Source organism: Schistocerca gregaria, chromosome 9 (genome assembly GCF_023897955.1).
Source record: "Schistocerca gregaria isolate iqSchGreg1 chromosome 9, iqSchGreg1.2, whole genome shotgun sequence".
NCBI lineage: Eukaryota > Metazoa > Arthropoda > Insecta > Orthoptera > Acrididae > Schistocerca > Schistocerca gregaria.
In genome coordinates, this window is record NC_064928.1 from 101,097,712 (window position 1) to 101,112,227 (window position 14,516).

A 14,516-nucleotide genomic window follows, 5' to 3' on the forward strand; every position below is an offset into this window, starting at 1 on the left:
CCCGCCTCCAGTGGTGTCGCGACAGGCGTGAATGGAGGAACGAATGGAGACGTGTCGTCTTCAGCGATGAGAGTCGCTTCTGCCTTGGTGCCAATGATGGTCGTATGCGTGTTTGGCGCCGTGCAGGTGAGCGCCACAACCAGGACTGCATACGACCGAGGCACACAGGGCCAACAGCCGGCATCATGGTGTAGGGAGCGATCTCCTACACTGGCTGTACATCTCTGGTGATCGTCGAGGGGACACTGAATAGTGCACGGTACATCCAAACCGTCATCGAACCCATCGTTCTACCATTCCTAGACCGGCAAGGGAACTTGCAGTTCCAACAGGACAATGCACGTCCACATGTATCCCGTGCCACCCAACGTGCTCTAGAAGGTGTAAGTCAACTACCCTGGCCAACAAGATCTCCGGATCTGTCCCTCATTGATCATGTTTGGGACTGGATGAAGCGTCGTCTCACGCGGTCTGCACGTCCAGCACGAACGCTGGTCCAACTGAGGCGCCAGGTGGAAATGGCATAGCAAGCCGTTCCACAGGACTACATCTAGCATCTCTACGATCGTCTCCATTGGAGAATAGCAGCCTGCAATGCTGCGAAAGGTGGATATACACTGTACTAGTGCCGACATTGTGCATGCTGTGTTGCCTGTGTCTATGTGCCTGTGGTTCTGTCAGTGTGATCATGTGATGTATCTGACCCCAGGAATGTGTCAATAAAGTTTCCCCTTCCTGGGACAATGAATTCACCATGTTCTTATTTCAATTTCCAGGAGTGTAAGTATTATTTTCTCTTTCACTTGATGCAGGACATCTTCATTCCTGAGCCTACCAACGCATCTGATATTCAACAGCGTCCTGTGATATTACAGCGGCGTACTATCATTTCATTTCTGTCTCCCGTATTGTTCATGTTTAGCGGCCGTACATTGTTGTTGTTTATGTTGTTGTGGCCTTCAGCCCTGAGACTTGTTTAATGCAGCTCTCCATGCTACTCTATCCTGTGCAAGCTTCTTCATCTCCCAGTACCTACTGCAGCCTACATCCTTCTGAATCTGCTTAGTGTATTCATCTCGTGGTCTCCCTCTACGATTTTTACCTCCACGCTGCCCTCCAATGCTAAATTTGTGATCCCTTGATGCCTCAGAACATGTCCTACCAACCGGTTCCTTCTTCTTGTCAAGTTGTGCCACAAACTACTCTTCTCCCCAATTCTATTCAATACTTCCTCATTAGTTATGTGATCTACCCACGTAATTTTCAGCATTCTTCTGTAGCACCACATTCCGAAAGCTTCTGTTCTCTTCCTGTCCAAACTATTTATCGTCCACGTTTCACTTCCATACATGGATACACTCTCTACAAACACTTTCAGAAACGACTTCCTGACACTTAAATCAACACTCGATGTTATCAAATTTCTCTTCATCAGAAATGCTTTCCTTGCCATTGCCAGTCTACATTTTATATTCTCTCTACTTCGACCATGGTCAGTTATTTTGCTACCCAAATAGCAAAACTCCTTTATTACTTTAAGTGTCTCATTTCCTAATCTAATTACCTCAGCATCGCCCGACTTAATTCGACTACATTCCATTAACCTCGTTTTGGTTTTGTTGATGTTCATCTTATATCCTCCCTTCCAGACACGGTCCATTCCGTTCAACTGCTCTTGCAAGTCCTTTGCTGTCTCGGCAAACCTGAAAGTTTTTATTTCTTCTCCACGGACTTTAATACCCACTCCGAATTTTTCTTTTGTTGCTCGCTCAATATACAGATTGAATAACATTGGGGAGAGACTACAATCCTGTCTCACTCCCTTCCCAACCACTGCTTCCCTTTCATGTCCCTCGACTTTTATAACTGCCATCTGTTTTCTATACAAATTGTAAATAGCCTTTCCCTCCCTGTATTTTACCCCTGCCACCTTCAGAATTTGAAAGAGAGTATTCCAGTTAACATTGTCAAAAGATTTTCTCAAAGTGAACAAATGCTAGAAACGTAGGTTTGCCTTTTCTTAGTCTACCTCCAAAGATAAGTCGTAGGGTCAGTATTGCCTCACGTGTTCCATTGTTTCTGCGGAATCCAAACTGATCTTCCCCGACGTCGGCTTCTACTAGTTTTTCCATTCGTCTGTAAGGATTTCGCGTTAGTATTTTGCAGCCGAACTGATAGTTCGGTAATTTTCACGTCTGTAATCACCTGCTTTGTTTGGGATTGGAATTATATATTCTTCTGGAAGTCTGAGGGTATTTCGCCTGTCTCATACATCTTGCTCTTCAGATAGTAGAGTTTTGTAAGGACTGGCTCTCCCAAGGCTGTCAGTAGTTCTAATGGAATGTTGTCTACTCCTGGGGCCTTGTTTCGACTTCAGCCGCAAGGTTCACTGTGCACGTTTTAATACAAAGTCACGGCGTGTCGTGCTAACTCGCCACGTCAGCTGCAATGTTAAAGACAGACTGCTGCTAGCATTCCATTCCTGACAAGCCGTCCAACCGATCAATGTCTGGTTCGCGAGACGCCAGTCAGCCGACGCTGTCGTCAACTGAAGGCATTCAGGACAATCACTACCGCAGTGACGGGTTTGACAGGCAAAGTGATTGTCTGCGGCGCCGGCTCTGGCACTGACGTCTCGGCCACACGGAGTCCTGCCAAGAGCGGCCGGCTTTTCTTGGACGACGAATGGCCCGCCGCGCAGCTGCGCCAAGAATTACTTAACCGCACCGAACCGATGCTGACGAAAACTAACGTCACCGGCAAGCAGCGGATACCCAACTGTTATCTGCCAGCACCTGGCAGGCTTCAGTTTCTCAGACGACCTTCCATTAGTAACACTGCGTTATTTCACGTGCTTTAAAAAAAACGTTTAAATTTACCTGCGAGCTCCATAGATTCTGCTGAACAGTAGGAATAATGCCCACCGCAAGACCAAAACATTTTAAAAAATCTGTACAAACCAGTAGTCAACAATCTACATCTACATACCGGGTGATCCATCAGAGATTTCCATTGCTGACACTACAGTTTTTTTCTCATTCTCATGCGTTATAAGAAGAAACTGTAATGTTTATGAACCATAATTTTTGAACCAACTGGCCCTCCTCGTAACTACACTCCTGGTAATTGAAATAAGAACACCGTGAATTCATTGTCCCAGGAAGCGGAAACTTTATTGACACATTCCTGGGGTCAGATACATCACATGATCACACTGACAGAACCACAGGCACATAGACACACGCAACAGAGCATGCACAATGTCGGCACTAGTACAGTGTATATCCACCTTTCGCAGCAATGCAGGCTGCTATTCTCCCATGGAGACGATCGTAGAGATGCTGGATGTAGTCCTGTGGAACGGCTTGCCATGCCATTTCCACCTGGCGCCTCAGTTGGACCAGCGTTCGTGCTGGACGTGCAGACCGCGTGAGACGACGCTTCATCCAGTCCCAAACATGCTCAATGGGGGACAGATCCGGAGATCTTGCTGACCAGGGTAGTTGACTTACACCTTCTAGAGCACGTTGGGTGGCACGGGATACATGCGGACGTGCATTGTCCTGTTGGAACAGCAAGTTCCCTTGCCGGTCTAGGAATGGTAGAACGATGGGTTCGATGACGGTTTGGATGTACCGTGCACTATTCAGTGTCCCCTCGACGATCACCAGAGGTGTACGGCCAGTGTAGGAGATCGCTCCCCATACCATGATGCCGGGTGTTGGCCCTGTGTGCCTCGGTCGTATGCAGTCCTGATTGTGGCGCTCACCTGCACGGCGCCAAACACGCATACGACCATCGTTGGCACCAAGGCAGAAGCGACTCTCATCGCTGAAGACGACACGTCTCCATTCGTCTCTCCATTCACGCCTGTCGCGACACCACTGGAGGCGGGCTGCACGATGTTGGGGCGTGAGCGGAAGACGGCCTAACGGTGTGCGGGACCGTAGCGCAGCTTCATGGAGACGGTTGCGAATGGTCCTCGCCGATACCCCAGGAGCAACAGTGTCCCTTATTTGCTGGGAAGTGGCGGTGCGGTCTCATACGGCACTGCGTAGGATCCTACGGTCTTGGCGTGCATCCGTGCGTCGCTGCGGTCCGGTCCCAGGTCGACGGGCACGTGCACCTTCCGCCGACCACTGGCGACAACATCGATGTACTGTGGAGACCTCACGCCCCACGCAATTCGGCGGTACGTCCACCCGGCCTCCCGCATGCCCACTATACGCCCTCGCTCGAAGCCCGTCAACTGCACATACGGTTCACGCCCATGCTGTCGCGGCATGCTACCAGTGTTAAAGACTGCGATGGAGCTCCGTATGCCACGGCAAACTGGCTGACACTGACGGCGGCGGTGCACAAATGCTGCGCTGCTAGCGCCATTTGACGGCCAACACCGCGGTTCCTGGTGTGTCCGCTGTGCCGTGCGTGTGATCATTGCTTGTACCCCCCTCTCGCAGTGTCCGGAGCAAGTATGGTGGGTCTGACACACCGGTGTCAATGTGTTCTTTTTTCCATTTCTAGGACTGTAGATACACTTCTGAATGCGGTTATGCACACTCTTCACCAGACTGCGGAATTGAAATGGAATCACGCGTGGCTGGAGCCTCCCGTCGGGTAGACAGATCAGCTGGTGCCAGTCTTCTTAGTTTACGGAACTCTGGCGACGTAGGTGTCGATGGGGATGATATGATGATGAAGACAGCGCTACAACTAGTCCTCAGGCGGAGAAAATCTGCGAGCCAGTCGGGAATCGAACCTCGGCTCTTCGCATGGCGTCCTGCCACGCTGACTACTGAATTATCGAGGGAGATATTGCCAAGATAAGCCTATGGGATATTGTTACGGTCATCCATACCGACCTATGGTGTGCCAAGACGATTGCTGACCGCTCGTTTTAGCCCAACCCATGTATTCTCAATGCAGACGACATATGGACAATATTTCTGCATTTTCATGTATGGGTGTAACCAGGTAAGTCTGAGCAGTTGAAGACTGTCAGACAGGTATCTTGTGAGCTTTACTATCTGTCGGTGAGGATGGAAGTGTCTGAGGGTGTATCAGGCTAGATTAAGCCATAGTTGTGATACTGTAAAGAAGAATCATATATGAGACAATATAGAGGCAGTTACATGTCACTGTACCGGATGATCAAAAAGTCACCATAAATTTGAAAACTGAATAAATCACGGAATAATGTAGATAGAGAGGTACAAATTGAGACAGATGCTTGGAGTTACATGGGGTTTTATTAGAACCAAAAAAATACAAAACTTCAAAAAATGTCCGACAGATGGCGCTTCATCTGTTCAGAATAGCAATAATGAGCATAACAAAGTAAGACAAAGCAAAGATGATGTTCTTTACAGGAAATCCTCAATGTGTCCACCATCATTCCTCAACAATAGCAGCAGTCGAGGAATAATGTTGTGAACAGCACTGTAAAGCATGTCTGGAGTTATGGTGAGGCATTGGCGTCGAGGGTTGTCTTTCAGCATCCCTAGAGATGTCGGTCGATCACGATACACTTGCGACTTGAGGCAACCCCAAAGCCAATAATCGCATGGACTGAGGTCTGGGGACCTGGGAGGCCAAGCATTACGAAACAGGGAGGCTGAGCACACGATCATCACCGAACGATGCGCGCAAGAGATCTTTTAACGCGTCTAGCAATATGGGGTGGAGCGCCATCCTGCATAAACATCGTACGTTCCAGCAGGTGTTTATCAGCCACGCTGGGGATGATGTGATTCTGTAACATATCGGCGTACCTCTCACCCGTCACGGTAGCAGTTACAAAACCAGAATCACGCATTTCGTCGAAGAAAAAAGGCCCGATAACGGTAGATGTGGTAGATCCAACCCATACCGTGACTTTCTCGTCGTGCAGTGGAGTTTCCAAGACAGTTCTAGGATTTTCGGTAGCCCAAATTCTGCAGTTGTGGGCGTTGACAGACCCTCGGAGCGTGAAATGAACTTCGTCGGTCCAAAACACGTTACTCGACCAATCGTCACCTTCCGCCATCTTTTGAAACTCCGAACATTCCTTACAGTGCTGTTCACAACATTATTACTCGACTACAGCTATTGTTGAGGAAGTATGGTGCACATATTGAGCATTTCTTGTAAAGAACATCATCATTGCTTTGTCTTACTTTGTTATGCTAATTATTGCTATTCTGATCAGATGGAGCGCCATCTGTCGGACATTTTTTGAAGTTTTGTATTTTTTTGGTTCTAATAAAACCCCCATGTCATTCGAAGCATGTGTGTTAATTTGTACCTGTCTATCTACATTATTCCGTGATTTATTCAGTTTTCAAATTTATACTGACTTTTTGATCACCTGGTATACGCAACAAATATGTAACGTAGCTACAGCGAATATCGCTTATGTTTGTCTGTGAAACTGGACTCGATAAGCAACCTGAGCTATCAGTAAAACGGAATCTAACGTACATAACACTGTCTGCGTATTGTATGAGCGCCAGTTTAACTGCCATTTGAGCTGTCAACAGATGGTTACATGAAAAACTTAAAACTAACATTTGGATGACCTGTCTGACTGCGTACTTAGAACAAGAATTTACAAGTGAAACAGAATCTGACTTGTGCAACGGAATTTAGAGTACATAACATGTTGTGGTGTGTCAGTGTCTTCTGTTTTGGCACGAAGTTTTGCACTAACCTCTTTAGATGACTGCCTTTTTCCACGTGGTTTACAGCAATTCGCAGCAGCGGCTAAAGCTTATTGTTATTCTAAATGAATTTAATACAAAGGAATTTGCTTCGGTCCTGTTAACTACTGAATAACTTTTGAGAAGGGATTTAATTAATTAAGTCTATTTAAAACTTCAGAATCATCATAAACAAGTATTAATAGTGACAACGACGAATGACATGTGTCAATAATGGCTGAGTACTAGATTAACAAATTATTTCACTTTCAAAGTTACATTAACATTTAGTAACCACAGCATAATATTCAGATGCGGAAAATAATAATTATTATCTGGAGGATAAGTAGGCTTCTTTCACTGAGAATCAAAAGATGCGATTATTGCAAACTTGGACTAACAATCACGAGCCTAACACTGCAAATGCTTTTGCGCTGTGTTTGCGAATTTTTCCTTGGATTCCATCTTCAAGCATGTTTAAGCCATCTGAATCTCTCCTCGCTATATAAAAAACCGCTGGCTCTCAGAAAGATCCGTACCTAAAGAATGGATAATTACTCAAGTCACACCAATACCCAAAAAGGAAGTAGGAATAATTCGCTGAATTACAGCCCCATATCACTAAAGTCGATTGGCAATAGGGTTTTGGAACATTTATTCGAACATTATGAACTACCTCGAAGAAAACTTTTTATTGACAGTCAGCACGGATTCAGAAGATATCGCTCATGCGAAACACGACTAGCTCTTTATACACATTAAGTAATGAGTGCTATCGACAGGGGATGTCAATGTCGTCTTTTTACCTACTTGATCCTCTGCTGCCTTCAGTATTTCATCTGTCAAAGCTACCCATTCTTCTTCTACTGTATTTCTTTCGCCTGTTCTTGTCAATCGTTACCTAATGCTCATCCTGAAGCTTTAGATAGTTTATCCAGATCCCATCATCTTAAATTCCCACGTTTTTGCAGTTTCTTCAGTTTTAATCTACAGTTCATAAACAATAGATTTTGGTCAGAGTCCACATCTGCCCCTGGAAATGTCTCACAATTTAAAACCTGGTTCCTACATCTCTCTCTTACCATTATACAGGGTGGTCTCACGAAATAAGCATCAAACGAAAAAACTGCAAAGAACGAAACTCGTCTAGCTTGAAGGGGGAAACCAGATGACGCAATGGTTGGTCAGCTAGATGGCGCTGTCATAGGTCAGACCGATATCAGCTACGTTTTTTTTAAATAGGAACCCCTATTTTTATTACATATTCGTGTAGTAAGTAAAGAAATATGAATGTTTTAGTTGGACCACTTTCTTCGCTTTGTGTTACATAGCGCTGTAATAGTCACAAACGTATATGTACGCGGTATCACGTAACATTCCGCCAGTGCCAAAGTGTGATACATTACCCGTGTTAAAATGGACCGTTTACCAATTGCGGGAAAGGTCGATATCGTGTTGATGTATGGCTGTTGTGATCAAAATGCCCAACGGGCGTGTGCTATGTTCAAATGGTTCAAATGGCTCTGAGCACTATGGGACTTTACATCTGTGGTCATCAGTCCCCTAGAACCGCTCGGACACAGCGGCCGGCGTGTGCTATGTATGCTGCTCGGTATCCTGAACGACATCATCTAAGTGTCGGGACCGTCCGCCGGGTAGTTACGTTATGTAAGGAAACAGGAAGTGTTCAGCCACATGTGAAACGTTAACGACGACCTGCAACAAATGATGATACCCAAGTATGTGTTTTAGCTGCTGTCGCGGCTAATCCGCACATCACTATCAGACAAACTGCGCGAAAATCGGGAATCTCAAAAACGTCGGTGTTGAGAATGCTACATCAACATCGATTGCACCCGTACCGTGTTTCTATGCACCAGGAATTGCATGGCGACAACTTAGAACGTCGTGTACAGTTCTGTCACTTTGCACAAGAGAAATTACGGGACGATGACGGATTTTTTGCACGCGTTCTATTTAGCGACGAAGCGTCATTCACCAACAGTGCTAACGTAAACCGGCACAATATGCGCTATTGGGCAACGGAAAACCCACGATGGCTGCGACAAGTGGAAAATCAGCGACCTTGGCGGGTTAATGTATGGTGCGGCAGTGTGGGAGGAAGGATAATTGGTCCCCATTTTATCGATGGCAATCTAAATGGTGCAATGTATGCTGATTTCTGCGTAATGTTGTACCGATGTTACTACAAGATGTTTCACTGCATGACAGAATGGTGATGTACTTCCAACATGATGGATGTCCGGCACATAGGTCGCCTGCGGTTGAAGCGGTATTGAATACCATATTTCATGACAGGAGGATGGTCGTCGAAACACCATAGCATGGCCCGCACGTTCACCGGATCTGACGTCCCCGGATTTCTTTCTGTGGGGAAAGTTGAAGGATAATGGCTATCGTGATCCACCGACAACGCATTACAACATGCGTCAGCAAATTGTCAATGCATGTGCGAACATTACGGAAGGAAACTATTCACTGTTGAGAGGAATGTCGTTACACGTATTGCCAAATGCATTGAGGTTGACGGATATCATTTTGAGCGTTTATTGCAATAATATGGTATTTACAGGTAATCAAGCTGTAACAGCGTGCCTTCTCAGAAATGATAAGTTGACAAAGGTACATGTATCACATTGGACCAACCGAAATAAAATGTTCAAACTTACCTACGTCCTGTATTTTAATTTAAAAAACCTACCTGTTACCAACTGTTCGTCTAAAATTGTGAGCCATATGTTTGTGACTTTTACAGCGCCATCTATCACAAGGCGAAAAAAGTGGTCCAACTAAAACATTCATATTTCTTTACGTACTACACGAATATGTAATAAAAAATCGGGGTTCCTATTAAAAAAAAACGCAGCTGATATCCCGTTGAACTATGGCAGCGCCATCTAGCGGGCAAACCATAGCGCCATCTGGTTTGCCCCTTCAGGCTAGACAAGTTTCGTTCTTCGTAGTTTCTTCGTTTGACGTTTCAGATATTTGTCCCGGTCACGATCAATAGACCACCCTCCATAAGGTATCTGAAACCTTCCAGTATCTCCAGGCCTCTTCCATGTATACAACCTTCTTTCATGGTTGTTGAACCAAGTTCGAAATCAGTGGTCCTGATTTCAATCGGTATAAGCTAATGATATGGTTCGAGTGTGGCACAGATCCGACGAAACCACGGGCGCAAGTTTTCAATAAGGTACAGATGGTAGCACCATAATGGTATGGGTTGTGTTTACGTGGCATGGACTGCAAATGGTAGTGTTCGGCTTCTTGGAAAGCTTTTGCAGTCACTCATGCACATCATATTCCCAAAAAGCCGTGGAATTTTTGTGGATGAAAGTACTCTACTTCACCGGGTTACAATTGTTCGTGAGAGAGTTAGATAGCATGGTTTGGCCACCCAAAACGTGAATACTTCGAACTTTTATTCGGCGTAATCGAGAGGTCATTTCATGCACAAAATACTGCATTGGCAACACTTCAGTTATTATGGATGGCTATAGAGACAAGGTTCAATATTTATGCACAGCAAGTTCAGTCAATTACGCTTCCAGTTGCTGCCGGGGAAAGGAGGTCCGACACCATATTAGCAGGAATCCCATGACTTTTGTAATCTCAGTTTTATTAAACTTACAGCTTATTCGAGTGGGTTCTCTGATAAGCTATCGTGAGACACAAACGCTCCGATGGTAGTGAAAGGATTTAAGAATTGGCGGTTGAAGAGGTTAGCGGTTCGTGAGGAAAATGGGGAAGGTGGAAAACATTGTTGTTGTTGTTGTGGTCTTCAGTCCTGAGACTGGTTAGATGCAGCTCTCTATGCTACTCTATCCTGTGCAAGCCTCTTTATCTCCCAGTACGCACTGCAACCTACATCCTTCTGAATCTGCTTAGTGTATTCATGTCTTGGTCTCCCTCTACGATTTTTACCCTCTACGCTGCCCTCCAGTAGTAAATTGGTGATCCCTTGATGCCTCAGAACATGTGCTACTATCCGATCCCTTCTTCTAGTCAAGTTGTACCACAAGCTCCTCCTCAATTCTATTCAATACCTCTTCATTAGTTATGTGATCTACCCATCTAATCTTCAGCATTCTTCTGTAGCACAACATTTCGAAAGCTTCTATTTTCTTCTTGTGTAAACTATTTATTGTCCATGTTTCACTTACATATATGGCTAAACCCCATTCAAATACTTTCAGAGACGACTTCCTGACACTTAAATCTATACTCGATGTTAACAAATTTCTCTTCTTCAGAAACGCTTTCCTTGCCATTGTCAGTCCACATTTTATATATGCTCTCTACTTTGACCATCATCAGTTATTTTGCTCCTCAACTAGCAGAACTCCTTTACTCCTTTAAGTGTGTCATTTCCTGATCTAATTCTCTCAGTATCACCCGACTTAATTCGACTGCATTCCATTATCCTCGTTTTGCTTTTGTTAATGTTCATCTTATACAATTTATATGGATATGTCCGAAAGAACAGATAGCATCAGTGACCAAGCAGCTCGTTAGAATGAAATTACAATGAAATGAACACCCTTAACTGCTTACAGGCGTTGACATACGTCAACGGGGACATATGAAAATGTGTGCCCCGACCAGGATTCGAACCCGGGATCTCCTGTTTACATGGCAGATTCTCTATCCATCTGGGCCACCGAGGACACAGAGGATACCGCGACTGCAGGGATTTATCTGTGGCACGCCTCCCGCGAAACCCACATTTTGAGCGTATTGTCCCGGCGTGTTGCCGATTACCGTAAGTGTTCGGGCACTGTTTGTGCATTCGCACAGAAGAAGCAGATGGTCAAGTGGCCGGTGAACGTTATCTATGTATTTACTAAGATGGTATCTGAAACTTCCTGGCAGATTAAAACTGTGTGCCCGACCGAGACTCGAACTCGGGACCTTTGCCTTTCGCGGGCAAATGCTCTACCAACTGAGCTATCGAAGCACGACTCACGCCCGGTACTCACAGCTTTACTTCTGCCAGTACCTCGTCTCCTACCGGGCCTGAGTCGTGCTTCGGTAGCTCAGTTGGTAGAGCACTTGCCCGCGAAAGGCAAAGGTCCCGAGTTCGAGTCTCGGTCGGGTACACAGTTTTAATCTGCCAGGAAGTTCCATATCAGCGCACACTCCGCTGCAGAGTGAAAATCTCATTCTGAAGATGGTATCTGTTCTTCCGGACGTGTCCGAAACAACAGATACCATCGGTGACCAAGCAGCTCGTTGGAATGAAATTACAATGAAATGAACACCCTTAGCTGTTGATTTCATTGTAATCTCATCTTATATCCTCCTTTGAAGACACTGTCCATTCCGTACAACTGCCCTTCCAAGTCCTTTGCTGTCTCTGACAGAATTGCAATGTCATCGGCGAACTTGAAAAGGAAAACATTGTTGGTACTACGAATTTCCTCGGCCCGACACGGTAAGATGGCACGGGATCTGCAGATGTAGCTGCAGATGCAGACCCTGAGCAGGGCAGGGGGTTGTGGCAGCGGCAGATTGCAAGGTGTGGGAGTGTCGACGCCGCTGCGTGCGTCGGCGGATTACGCGCGGCCGTCGAAAATAGCCGCGGGGACAGCTCGTCAGGCATGTCGGCGTCTCAAAGTGGCGGCGGCAGCTGTCACACAAGCCGCGAGACAAAAGCGTCCAGGAGGGCAGCCGGCAGCCGTGTGAAGGACGCGGCCCAGCAGGTGTCTGGTGGGGGCGGCTGCCGACGGACGGAGATAGCGGGGCGTGGGTGGCGCCGCTGCTCTGCCGAGCCGCGCTCGTCAGACTTCCCAAGGTCGCTACTACACTATCAAATTTCCTTGTCAAAGATTTGATCAAATATTCCGTCAAATATATTTGACAAAGATCTTTGACGTAGCGCTAGAAGGGGTATTACACTGTCATCATGTTTTTCGTCAAAGTTCAAGACAACAACAACTTGTTATTAACCGCAGGAGTTGCCACGTATCACAATTGCCTGTGTGCACATGCGGAAGAGAAGCGGGGGAAAAAAAAAAGGAAACGTACCTGGGTGAAGCCGTGGGTTTTACGACGACACGATAAAAGCATTCAACAAAACTTGTTATGTGAGGTTACAGTGGAAGACGTCAAGTCGTACATCAATTACTTAAGAATGGATGAGCATACATTTCTGTATCTGCTCAATGAAATGTATCCACATATAACAAAGCGCAATATTCACAAGAATTGATACATCTGCAGAAGACAGGCTCATTGTAACACTCCGATTCTTTGCTACAGGAGAGGATTATGCTAGGTTAGGTTAGGTCGGGTGTCCAACCTTTGTTATCTTTTTTTGTATTCAGCGTGCCTCACGTTGTAAAGCGCCTCATCAACTTCATATATCTCTATTAATTTTGTAGTTGTCGGCACACACCCAATTGTATTTACCGGCAACGTTTATAAAAACACTACAGTCGACAGAATGCAGCGATGCTAGCGCTCCATGTGGTAACATTTCACATTGCACGTGAACAGAAGACAAGTGACTTCTTTGATCAAATCTACAGCGAGACCCTACATTTTATCAAATATTGGACGACATTTGACAAAGTTCCTTATTACACCATCAAATATCTTTGACAAAGATATTGGGCAAAGATATTTGACAAAGAAATTTGATAGTGTAATACCGGCCTTACGGTGCGATATGGCTCTCTTATTTTCCCTCGCGCCCCCCACCCTCCTCTTTCGCCCCGTCGCTGCTCACCATGCTTGTCTACAGAGGGGCCGGGTGGCTAGGGCATGTAATCGTGTATAGTCTGTTGGTATTACACTATCAAATTTCTTTGTCAAAGATTTGATCAAAGATGTGATCAAATTTCCATCAAATATATTTGACAAAGATCTTTGACGTAGCGCTAGAAGGGGTATTACACTGTCATCATATTTTTCGTCAAAGATCAAGATGGCTGACAACTTGTTATTAACCGCAGCAGTTGCATGTACCACAATTGCACTGTGTGCACATGCGGAAGAGAAGCGGGGGGAAAAAAGGAAACATACCTGGGTGAAGCTGTGGGTTTTATGACTACACGATTAAAGCATTCAACGAAACTTGTTACGTCACCTTTTAGTAGCGGACATCAAGCCGTACATCAATTACTTCAGAATGGATGAGCATACATTTCTGTATGTGCTCAGTGAAGTGTATCCACATATCACAAAGCACAATATTCACTTAAGAACTGCTACATCTTCAGAAGACAGGCTCACTGTAACACTCCGATTCCTTGCTACAGGAAAGGGTTATGTTAGGTTAGGTTAGGGCAGGTCAGAACAGGTCTCCAATCTACGTGATCTATTTTTGTATTTAGCGTGCGTCACATTGTAAAGCGCCTCATCAGCTTCATACATCTCTATTAATTTTGTAGTTGTCAGCACACAACAATCGCATATACCGGCAATGTTCATAAAAACACTACAGACGACAGAATGCAACGATTCTAGCGTTCCATGTGGTAACATGACACATCGCAGTGAACAGAAGACAAGCGACTTCGTTGATTAACTCTACAGCGAGACCCTAGATTTGATCAAATATTGGACGACATTTGACAAAGTTCCTTATTACACCATCAAATATCTTTGACAAAGATATTGGGCAAAGATATTTGACAAAGATTTTTGATAGTGTAATACCGGCCTTACGGTGCGATATGGCTCTCTTATTTTCCCTCTCGCCCCCCGCCCTCCTCTTTCGCCCCATCGCTGCTCACCATGCTTGTCTACACAGTGTTAGGGGCCGGGCGGCTAGGGCATGTAATCATGTATAGTCTGTCGGTATTACACTAT

General features: G+C 45.5%; 1 non-coding gene across 1 annotated transcript; it reads right to left on the bottom strand.

Moving 5' to 3' along the window:
• Positions 1–11,584: 11,584 nt before the first annotated feature.
• On the bottom strand, positions 11,585–11,659 carry Trnas-cga (transfer RNA serine (anticodon CGA)). Its single transcript has one exon. It is a non-coding gene; the product is annotated as a tRNA-Ser (tRNA).
• Between the last annotated feature and the right edge of the window lie 2,857 nt (positions 11,660–14,516).